Source organism: Pseudorasbora parva, chromosome 6, assembly GCF_024679245.1.
Source record: "Pseudorasbora parva isolate DD20220531a chromosome 6, ASM2467924v1, whole genome shotgun sequence".
Lineage (NCBI taxonomy): Eukaryota > Metazoa > Chordata > Actinopteri > Cypriniformes > Gobionidae > Pseudorasbora > Pseudorasbora parva.
This window is the reverse complement of record NC_090177.1, coordinates 15,186,301-15,198,502: the sequence shown is the minus strand read 5'-3', so window position 1 is coordinate 15,198,502 and position 12,202 is coordinate 15,186,301.

Genomic DNA, 12,202 nt, shown 5'->3' with positions numbered 1-12,202 from the left:
ATACCTTTCAGCATTGATGGTGCCTTTCCAGATGTATAAGCTGCCCATACCACACGCACTCATGCAACCCCATACCATCAGAGATGCTGAACTGAGTGCTGATAACAACTTGGGTTGTTCTTGTCCTCTTTAGTCCGGATGAAATGGTGTCTCAGTTTTCCAAAAATATCTTAACATTTTGATTCGTCTGACCACAGAACAGGTTTCCACTTTGCCACAGTCCATTTTAATTGAGCCGTGGCCCAGAGAAAATGCCTGCGCTTCTGGATCATGTTTAGATATGGCTTTTTTTTTTACATATAGTTTTAGCCGGCAACGGCGAATGGCACGTTGCATTGTGTTCACCGACAATGTTTTCTGGAAGTATTCCTGAGCCCATGTTGTGATTTCCATTACAGTAGCATGCCTGTATGTGATGCAGTGCCATCTAAGGGCCTGAAGATCTCAGGCATCCAGTATGGTTTTCCGGCCTTGACCCTTACACATATTTTTCCAGATTCTCTGAATCTTTGGATGATATTATGCACAGTAGATGATGATAACTTTAAACTCTTTGTAATTTTTCTCTGAGAAACTCCTTTCTTATATTGCTCCACTATTTTTCACCGCAGCATTGGGGAATTGGTGATCCTCTGCCCATCTTGACTTCTGAGAGACTCTGCCACTCTGAGAGTTGCCAAATGACCTAATAAATTACAAATTGGTCTTCCAGCTTTTCCTTATATGTACATTTAACTTTTCCGGCCTCTTATTGCTACCTGTCCCAATTTTTTGGGAATGTGTGGCTCTCATGAAATCTAAAATGTGCCAATATTTGGCATGACATTTCAAAATGTCTCACTTTCAACATGATATATTACCTATATTCTATTTTTGTAAATGAAATATAAGTTTATGAGATTTGTAAATTATTGCATTCCTTTTTATATTCATAATTTGTACAGTGTCTCAACTTTTTTGGTATCGGGTTTGTAGTACTTGATGGCTAGTCCATCTGTAACTTTCTGGTAAAATTCTCTTACACTCGAAGTACAAGGTATCCCCCAACATTAAACATGTCATTTTATGATCACCCAAGTACTCCTTGTCACTCTATTTCCATGGCTAAAATGCAGTTTCATTGTGGCTAAAGTTTCACTTACTAGAAATAACAACACACTACTGCAAGGACAAAGAAAGTCGTGAGATCTGACAAGGAATGGGACTCTCTTTCTTACACCTCCTACACCCCTTTTCTTTCTGTTCTTGTCTTTTGCTTTCAGGGATGGGTGCTCCCTGAGGGCTTCGCCAGCCCTCCTTTCTCCTCACTCATTTAAACCACTGCACTGATGCATGTTGGAATTGATAACACGGACACCTTCTCTTATCTTGTCTTACAGTAGTCTTTTGAGTAGGAGTCCTTTGTTACCGAACTGGCGAGGAGCAAAGGGATGTCACAGGTCTGTATGCGCTACCAGAAATTTGAAAGTTCTGGCACCTCGCTAGGAAAAAGATTTAGTACAATATAAGATTCAGTTGTTCTCAATTGATCTAACCTAAAATATAAAAACACCACGGTCCAATCCCCATTCTATCATTTAATAGAGCCGAATGTTTGACAGGCACTGGTATGATGAATTTGATTGATGATGTCTTTCTGAGTATGTGCTTCTTAAACCGTTATTATTCTTCATGCATCCAGTCCTCTTCTCTCTGTATTTGTAGCATAACAATGTCTCTGTCACAACTCAATAATTAATTTCCGTTTGTCAGAAACCAGTACAAGGTTGTTGCTGAGGGGACGGGTGTTGGTAAGTGCTGCCATGGTGACAGTAAGAAGCAATGCATTACGTCGATAGATGGCCGAGAAAAACGGGAAGCGATGGCCGGCTCCTGCAGACACTAGAAGCGCTTCATGGCCCAGTGATGAATCGCAAATAGACGATCAGGGTCTGGCACATGAAAGTGATTGGGAGGAGGGAAGGAGGGGGAAAGACACACAAAGAGAGAGAGACTCCCTTTACACCCACCGTGTCAGGCCTCAGTCTTTGACTTCGGTCGGGACTAATGATCGGCCTGATATGGGCAAGTAATTGGTGTCTAGGGATGTTAGACAACAATGTCTTATACATAACATAATAGGCAGCCAGAACGGACGAGTATAGGGTGCAATATTTAGTCAGGAAGGCGATACACGCATACCGTGAAAGGCAATTAAAACTAAGGGAGTGACATTCGGGTGATGCACTGCCCAATTACGGGGGCAGGACTGGGCAAGCAATTACAACCATTTTGGCAGAAGCATATGTAGTCTTATTCTCTGCTTAAGTTTGATTAAGAATTCACTGGTGTTGTGTAGGCAAATATGAAAAGTCATGAACTAATATCTGAGGTCGCTGACTTTGTTATTATATCTAAGTGCTGAGGTTAAAATGGTTGTGGAGCTTAGAGTTAGTTGACAGTTATGTTCGCACAGTTTGGTTCATACACCTTTAGAGGAATAATTCACCCAAACATGAAAATGATCCCATAATTTACTCAGCCTCAAGCCATAGGTGTATATGACTTTCTTCTTTCAGCCAAACACAGTCAGGGTTATATTAAATAATATCCTGGCTTTTCCCAGCTTTGTAATGACATTGAATAGTGTCTGCATTTTTGAAGCTCCAAAAAGCACATCCATCATACAAGTAGTCCAAATGACTCCAGTGGGTTAATAAATGCATTCTGAAGCAAAGTGATGGGTTTTTATGAAGAAAAAAAAAAAATATTTAAAACTTTATAAACTATTATCACTAGCTTCTGGCAACGGCCGAAAGAACGTTCACAAGAGACACATCTGACCCAATGTATGACGTAGCTCCTCTTCTTTTACATCTAAATCCTCTGACATTTAACTTTACAAATTCTCATTTTAGACTAATTATGCTCTGCGCTTCCCCATTAATCAGTTCTCACCTAAGCTTAGGCCAGAGTCCTGCACGGGTCCGATTTTGTAAGTCCGCACCCGCCCGTACCCACGGTGCATTAAACCGCATCCGACCTGTTTACCGACATGGAGCTAATTAAAAACCGCACCAGACCCGACCCGCTTAAAATAGAACCGTCACCTGACCTGCACCCGAAATAAAATCGGTTTAGCATATAACGTTATATAGGCCTACACATTTAATGCCAGGTCATACACAAGTAATTAAAGCACCGCACCATGTCTTTAAAATTCGAACACATTATTTTCAAAGAGTGTACACACCAGCGGCGGCATTCGGCACCTGTCTGCGGCGACTCAGGAAGTTGTTGAAAAGCGCCAATGTACTGATTTCACCATGTGCTACAAGATGCACACATTGTGCAGCTCTTCTGTCAGAAGTGGATTCAAAACTGAGCTCGCGCGTAGGCCTATATAATGTGCGCGTCTGGCGCTGAGCTTCCCCTCCGGTGTGTGACCCCCTTGAAGCCTTGTGTGATTTTTTGAAAGTGAGAGAATCCTGGGAGGGCTTGCGGCGGCGCGAGCACAAATAACCAGGGCCCGTATTTATCAAACATCTTAGAATTACTCACAAGAACACTGCTAAGAATTGACTTAAGAGTAAAAAAATTCTTGGCTCAAAGCTACGCTTAAAAGTTAGTTAAAAAGTGTTCCAATCATACTTTAAGTAAAGTGTAGGACTAAATCTTAAGTGCTAGTCTTAGAGTGGATTTACGACACTTTGCTGTGCCACAAATGGAAGTTTGGATGATGTCATAGGCATGAACCAATCACTGAATAAATGTCCTTATTTATGAATATTCTCAGATAAATTCACATTGAATGGTGAATTTCCTAAGAGGAGTTTACATCCAATACACATTTGACAATAAAGAGTTTTCAAGAGAATACATTATAATATACACATTGTATATTAAAAATAAACATGTTTTCATCCATTTGATTACATTTTTTAAACTGGTGTGCTGTTAAATGACCTGCCTATAGCCTAGATTTTTTTAAAATATATAATCAGCCACCATGGATTCCAAAAAAATGGCAGGAGGAAGAAGCGATCGCTACTGCTTGCTGAATTACTCGAACAGTGTTTTTTTAAATGTTTTTTTTAATAAAACCCAACATTAACCAGCGCTGAAAAAGATGATGTCTGCTCTGTCCAAACGATACTGTTTGAATTACTATTTGTCGTCAAACATTTCGAACACATTCTCCCTCTATTGAAAGATTTGTGCACGTCTCTGTCTCCTCAGCGCCATCACAAGCCCCTACTGGCAACTCCTAACCACTTGAGAGACCTCTCGAGCTGTCTTAAATAACTGGGAGAGTAAGAGTGATTCTTAGCTTTAAGAAATTTGATAACTTGCTTTTTTACTTAAGTTTGAAAGTAGGAGTAAATTTCATGAATTCTCAGCACTTAAGACTAAAATAGCACTTTGAGAAGCTTGATAAATACGGGCCCTGATATTGTTTTGAAATTATTTTATTAACTTGAAATACAGGCAAGACATATTTTTGTAGATGTGATCAGAAAAATGCATATATTTTTATGTTTGCACGTTTTAAACCCATGTTAGACCCATGTTTCCCCCTTGTTCGACCCGACCTGTACCCATATCCGACACAGTTGGATGTTTTTCACCTGTTTCAGCAAAATTTGCCGGTCGACCCGTCGGGTACCCGCGGGTACCTGAACCCGTGCAGGACTCTGGCTTAGGCTATGCCTACGTCTCTTGTGAACACTCCTATGGCCGTTACCTGAAGCCGGTGATTACAGTTTATAAAAATGAATATATGAATATTTGTCTTGATATTTATTGTCCCAATAGAGTCACATGGATTAATTTTATGATGGATGGATGTGCTTTTTGAGCTTCAAAAAGCTGAGAAGAGCCAGGATATTATTTAATTTAATCGTGATTATATTCCGCTAAAAGAAGAGTCATATACTCCCATGAGTAAATTATGGGATAATTTCCTTCTTTAGTTGAACTAATCCTTTAAAGGGTTTGTTCACCTAAACTGACAAGACAATTTGAAAGTGACACTTTTTAAACCATATTTACACAGCAGCAGAATATGGTTGCCCATCCTGTATTTTAGTATTTAACTTTTAAATAAGAAATGACAGAATTTCACCATACATTTTTACACACTGTACTTTTACTGTGTGAATTTTATTGAAGGCATTTGAAGATCATTCTATGTTGCTACTTATTGTTCTGTTTATGTCTCATAAAGGGAAAAACAGAGAGCAGTTTCCACGAGGATCTGCGCAATATGCAGCTATATGTCTGCCGTGAACCAGATGCAGTGGGCATCATCATTGAGGGAATCCCAGGGCATGTTGCCTGCCTCTGGGGATGACATATGCTCTGAACCTGCAGTATCCACCACAACTCTGCAAAACATTTGAGGTGTTCCAAAGACTTTTTGTGGGACTTGACACACTGCGCTCAAAACCTTCCTCTCGAGTCATGACATTAAAAAAAAAAAAATTCTGAGTTAGTTGGTCAAATGTTCTGAATGTTATAGGTCTTAGAATTTTTTTTTTTTTTCCCCACTCCGATTTCTCAATTATTGTACTTGCACTCTCAATTGCCTACTGTTGTTCTGTCTACTCTGTTTGTCAATTGGCTTTATTGTTGTTTGTTTATTGTAAAGTGTCCTTGAGCTCTGGAAAGGCGCTATATAAATAAAAATTATTATTATTATTATTATAAATGCCAGCCTAGCACTCATAAATGGTGTTTATAAAATCTTGTGTTTTGAATGTCTAATTGATAATTGGCTGCAGATTGCCTAATTGGCTAGTAGAATATGGCACAGATTGTACTTAAAACGTGTTCTTGTATTAATATTTAATGAAAAGGTTGTGTACTGTGCACTAATTTTTTAGCATACTGTAAAATATATAATACTGATTTTTACCAACTCAAAATACCAAGAAGTTCACTAAACTTATAAAAAGTAGTTGGAAAAAGTTGCCATAATTTTTGTAAAAGTTGAATTTAAGTAACAGTTTTTACAGTGCAGCGGGTCTATTCGAACAGGATAAGTACCTGAGGTCATTTTTCTGGACCTTTTTACAGAAGGTAAAAGTGTCTGTAATCTTTACTGACATTGTCCGTAATGATTACCGAGATGGCACATTCGGACTGGACTAAAATCACAGAGAACCTCTGGTTAGAATTACTTTACCCCCACATCCCCATGTTAAGCCAATCCCGTCCGAATAGGGCTTTAGTAAAAACAGTAGTCAGTCCCAAGCTCCAACTGTTTGAATGCAGCCAGTGTGTTCACAGTGATCATATTGCGAGGTTATTTTTTGTATGTGCTGACCATCTAAATTTGAGACTTTTCATCAAATATTATTGTAACATCATCAGCATGTCTTCAAGTTGCATATCATGCTTTCTTCCAAGCTTCCGTATCGATATTATTGATTTTTATATGAAGAGCAGGAAACATAAAAAACTATATTTTCAGCTATTTATACAAGAAATGTAAATAAATCATATAACTTAATGTTCCCTCTATATACAAGACGTGCAAAGATGGACACTAAGGCCCTGGACATCCTAAACATAACACATATCCATTAGACAAACACACACTTAGTCTAACGTCTAATTACCGAGCCACGGAGGAACAAAATGAAGCTTATTTTTGGATTGCAGGCACCAGACAAGGTCCCTACGCCTACGCTCCTTTGCTCTCTGCTCCTTACTGCTCCTTACACCAATCATATATTTAGTGAGTTAGACAGACCTAATTCACACATAACTGTAGTGCGAGCAAAGAAGTAAAAGTGTGTCTGTGATGCTCCACATGATCATGATCAGAGGGAAAAAACGCACTCGGTTTCCGCATCTCCTACTTGCCCCAGCCGCACATCACAGGGGTGCAGAAGCAGCCCGTCCTTTCTCTTCTTTTTGATTTGTGCTGGAGAAAAAGAAAGTGTTTGTCCCTAATTAGCTTCCCCTGCTCCCGCTTCCGCACAAGATTTTAATTATGATTGGGAGTTGCGGTGGATGTGAAAGAAATGCATGGCTGACATCAAGGCGGCACTGGCCAGGAGAGATACGCCATGAGCCCCGCAAGCAGTCTCGCATTGTACAGAAGGCTTTGCTTCTTGGTGGAATAATGTCCTGTGAGGAAATGTGTGACCGCGACACGCAGGACGTGAAACTGGAGGTAAAGAGCTGGGGGCAACTTACAGCTGTGTGTTTGCAAAAGCAACAGCCATCGCAGCAGGCCTCTGAAGTCATGTTTCTCTACGAGGTTTTGACTGGGAAGGCTCTATAAGAGCCCACATACTAGACATGAATAGATACAACTGTGAAGTGGGAGCATTCTTTTATTCATTTGAAGGGAAATGGGTTAGGGATATACAAAAGAGAAAATGCCTATCCTTGCAATCACCACCTGCTTTACTGAAACTTCAGGAGTTAAAGAGAAAAGTTTTAGACCTAATCAATCTGAGTCCAACTTTCTTAATGACACTGACCTTGCAAACATCCCCAGGGATGAGCGGCACACTTAAATTCAGAGCACTTTGTTTTTAAAATGCAAGGCCAACTACTGAATGACCCAAGTCATCCCACAACACCTGCCTCTAGAAGCATCTGACCAGTGGTCACTGTGATTTTGCCAAGTAAGACCAAAGCCAATTTTTTTTTGGGGATCTTGGAACAACATTCCTGTCCGAAATTTGGCCCTAAACATATCCCTACCCTTAATCCTAAGGCCCCGTCCACACGAAGCCAGCGCTTTCCCAATCCGATCTTTTTTTCCCCTTGTTTCAAGAAATATCTGCGTCCACACGAGATTACCGAAACTGACTAAAAATTATGTAGTTTGCATGCCAGGCCAGTGTGTGGCGCTGTAATTCTGCCACAGAAATACACTAAAAACGGAGAAGAAGAGTTGTGGCTAGAAGGGGTATAGCAGTGGTCGGAGGTGAGGCAAAATCTCACATTAAAATAAAAATAAATACATTTGCTACTTAACAGATGTGTTTTATTAATGCCTACACCTACCCCAACCCAAAACATACCCTTACAGGTATGCAGATACGTTAATTAAATGACGTGATATTGATGTGCGCATGCCCAGTGCCTGTAGTTGTATCCCTTAACTCTTTCACTGTGCTGGACGTAGTGTGATGACATCACCGTTTCAGGTAATATACGGACTCGCTGTACACACGAAAACGGAAGATGATCGTTTTCACGATCATCTTTTACCTACTTTGGGACCCGGTTCCAGAAAATATCGGATTCATGCTTCTAAAATGCCGGATCCGTGTGGACGAACCGCTGATACGGTACAAAATGTATTCGTATACAGCTAAACGCGTCTCCGTGTGGACGGGGCCTAACACTACCCATACCTTATCCCCAGGCCTTGACATTAACACCTGCCTGCTATTTGGGGGTGGATTTAAGCTGTGGCGTGTAACAGTCACTCCCACTAGCCACTTTGGCGGGTTTAATTTTATTGTAGTCTTCTCTAAAGGAAACAGTTATAATCGTGCTGCGCATTATAACCAATCATGCACGATTCTGTTGAATTTATGAATGCAATGGCTAATAATCAGAGGCGTTCAGATGAGTCATCGCTTAAAGGCTGGAGTTTTGTTCAGGGCACGAAATGTACATGCGATGTACATAGGGGATTCATTCCTCATACAATGATCGACTGTTTTTGTTCTATTTCAGTTGAAAAGGTTTCAAACAAAGATCTCATCAGAACCATAGAAAATCTGATGTGACTGGCATGAAGTTGGCTTGACGTTGGACATTTGCGAAATTTAGGAACCATCTCTAAAGTTACATATGACATTGGTATACACATTTCTAACTTCATAGCATTTGAAGAAAATGACTTACAGTCATGAAACCAACGGTAAAGTGTTCATCTGGGTGTCAGGTATGATGCACACCTTTCAGAGTTTTGATATTTAATCAAATAAACTGTCAAATGACAAGAAATATGGATATGTATTTCACTAGGCTACTGTATGGGCTCATACACGAAGAATATGAGATTTAGATATGCCATAGCTGATAGATGTTCTAGAATCTAGAACATATATCAGATATGGCATATCTAAAGAACACTGGAATAAGTTATATAACACCAAAAAAAATCTTTTTTTTTTTAGACAAGCAACTGTTAGTGTTTCTCTGTCTTGATCAATAAACTATACACACACAACCTTATCACAGCTAAATAGGCCTATATTTGATGTTATAGATTTAATGTAGACTTGATTTGGAGGTGTACAGTGGTCTTTTTCATCTAGCCAAAAACTACATTTTGGCCAGTGAAAATGCTGTAACTTTGGAAACCACTAGCCACAGCGGTTGAGCACAAAAGTTAATGTCAAGCTCTGCTTATTCCTAAAATCAAGAAGGTGAATAACACTGATGTAGAAGCACCTAACCCTGGTTGTAAGCCTAAACTTGACATAAACTTGAAACTAGTCCCTCAAAACTGATTGGTTGATTGGAATGTTGATCCAGGAACATGTTGGACTTGGTGAAGTCATGTTCATCTCTTACTAACACCATAGGAGCTCTCTAATCTCCTCTGTTATGTAAAGATGGATACTGCCTGTTGAACTCTGTAATTCTTGACAGCCCTTAAATTCCTCTCATTCTCTTAGTATGCTCTTGTGAATTAGTCAATGATTTCTAGACAGTTTTGAGCAGCACGGCTTGATGATGTACATTTTGTGGTGGTATTAGTCTTGCAAAGCCAAACGTTTGACTATCAGTTTAAAGCCAGATGAATACAGTAGCTTATTCTGGCCAAGATGGCAACTTAGCAGTTGTCTGACTAAAGAATTGACAATACCAGTTGTTATTTTCTGATGTAAAGTGGCAGGTACAACTAAAATCAATGCTATTTCACAATTACACCAGCATGCAACAAAGCAGATCAATGAAATGTTGTACAGATAATCCCAAAGAAATTAGTAAAAAATAATAATTCAATGGACACAACAAATTGCAAACAAATTGGGAGATACAGTTTAGAAATGTGTTGGTAACAGGAACTGGTGAAATTCATTGAGGATACTATATGGCCTCCAAACTTCAAAACAAGACTTTCAAAGAAGACTTTGTCAAGCCATCATGTAAGGTTTTCTAGTAAAAAAAGAAAGACATTTCATTAAAATTCCTAAAAACATTATTTTAAAAATGTATGAAATGTTCAATTGCCCATTATATTGTCACAAACAAAATACTGCATGAATATTTTTGTAAACTCTTCACTTTTTGGTCAGACAGCATCTTAAGAAACAAAATAAGAGCAGACATTCTTGTTGTAAAAAGCTTGAAGCATACTGTACGCCCAGTAATGTACCGGAAAAGCCTCACATCACTGAAGGACTGTGTCTACATAAAAAACAACAATGTAAAGAAATGTTATAAATGTTAGAGTAAAATTTCAGCTGAAGTTTATTCAAGTCGAAGTTTGACTGTTCTGACAGCCTTGTTTGTGCATTCAGGCTCCGTCTTCACTCTAGCACTGGATTTGTCAGTGGGTGTGCAAGTTTGATCCTGAATCCACAGTGTTTATCAGAGAAGCTCTGCTTTTTTTGTGAGGAAGGGTATGTGTGCAGTAGGATGATGGGATTGTAAAGCTCAGCGGGTGGTCAAATACATTCTGACATGAGATGGTCTTTGTCTGTCACTGGTCAAACAAGAACCTAACCTCATTGTGATCTAAGGATTTATAATACTATATAAAGTAAATATAGAATGGATACCATCTTACTGTCAACGTATTTTTTTAATATATAATGGCGCTGTGCTCTGGCATGGTCACACATTTCTCAGTTTTCTCAGTTCTCAGTATTTTTCATTTATTCTGTTATATATAATACAGATAGCATATTTTCTATGTATTCTTGTATATTCTGTATTTTATGTCAGTCTGCACTGTAAAATGTCAACCTCTATTGTATGTGCATGTTTCTCCAAAAAAACACAATAATAGGTAGACTGGGAGTGTTGTAACATTTGTGTAACATCAAGGTAGCCTACAGTTTATAGTAATTCTTATACCTTTAATAAAATACAATATTCGCATATTTGCCTGCAACAAATTAGAAATGAAGCACTATCATATATATGGTAAAAAATAAAAAGGAGCATTAATCAACTTTTTTTAAAAATAAGTTATTCAATAATCAACTCATTTTTCTCATAATCTCATTTTTTAAAGTCAGTTTAATGCAATTTAAGTTGAAATGAGTTACGGACACATACAAGTTGATTGAGCTTAATCTAAGTTAGAATGAAAATATGTAAAAGTAGTAAAAAAACAACAACTTATTCTCTGGGCACAATCTGCTAAGGCTCGTCTTGCACAAAGCAAATTGAAATTTGGTGCTATTAAGACAAAACACTAATTTGGGGTGAAATATCTGTAATATGTAAATTTATTTATAAAAAAAGCAATTTATACTGTAATGAATTGTCATGTTTAATTGATGTATTGTACACAGAGCAGAACTGACCGCGATGGAGAACATTTCGACAGTGTACGGTTGCTATGGTTACCTCCTCTTGCCAACGTGACTGCTGTTAGTTCACCCAAAAAAGAAAATTCTATCATGAATTACTCACCCTAATCCCGTTCCACACGCGTGTTATACCTTCGTTCATCAGCGGAAAACAAAGGAAGACATTTTTGATGAAATCCGAGAGCTCTCTGTCCCTCCATTGACAGCTGCGCAACTATTTTCAAGGTCCAGAAAGGTAGGAAAGACATCATTAAAATAATCCATGTGACTCCAGTGGTTTAAACTCAGGTCAATATTTTTGTAACTAAAATGGTGAATTCTTTGTGCGAACAAAGCACTCGAGTTGCTTGATAAAATTGAACAACATGAGGGTTATTTAATTAATGACCCAAACATTTTGGGGTGAACTAACCCTTGAAGATCTAATTGGTAGCAAGGTGAAATCATCTTTTTTTTATCAGTACAAATGTCTAAAAATCCTGTTAAAACCTATTGTTTAAAATATTTAAGTACAAATGTTTATTGTATATATAAAATGATAGGAAACATTTAACTTTTTTAACCTAATTTTAAATAGGTTTAACTGGTGGTACAATTACGCCGCTACAATAGTCCTCTAAAGCTGTTTTATTCATATCTAATATTGTGCTTGTCTGGCACACACAAAAGACAAACAAACCATCGTCTCTGTGATT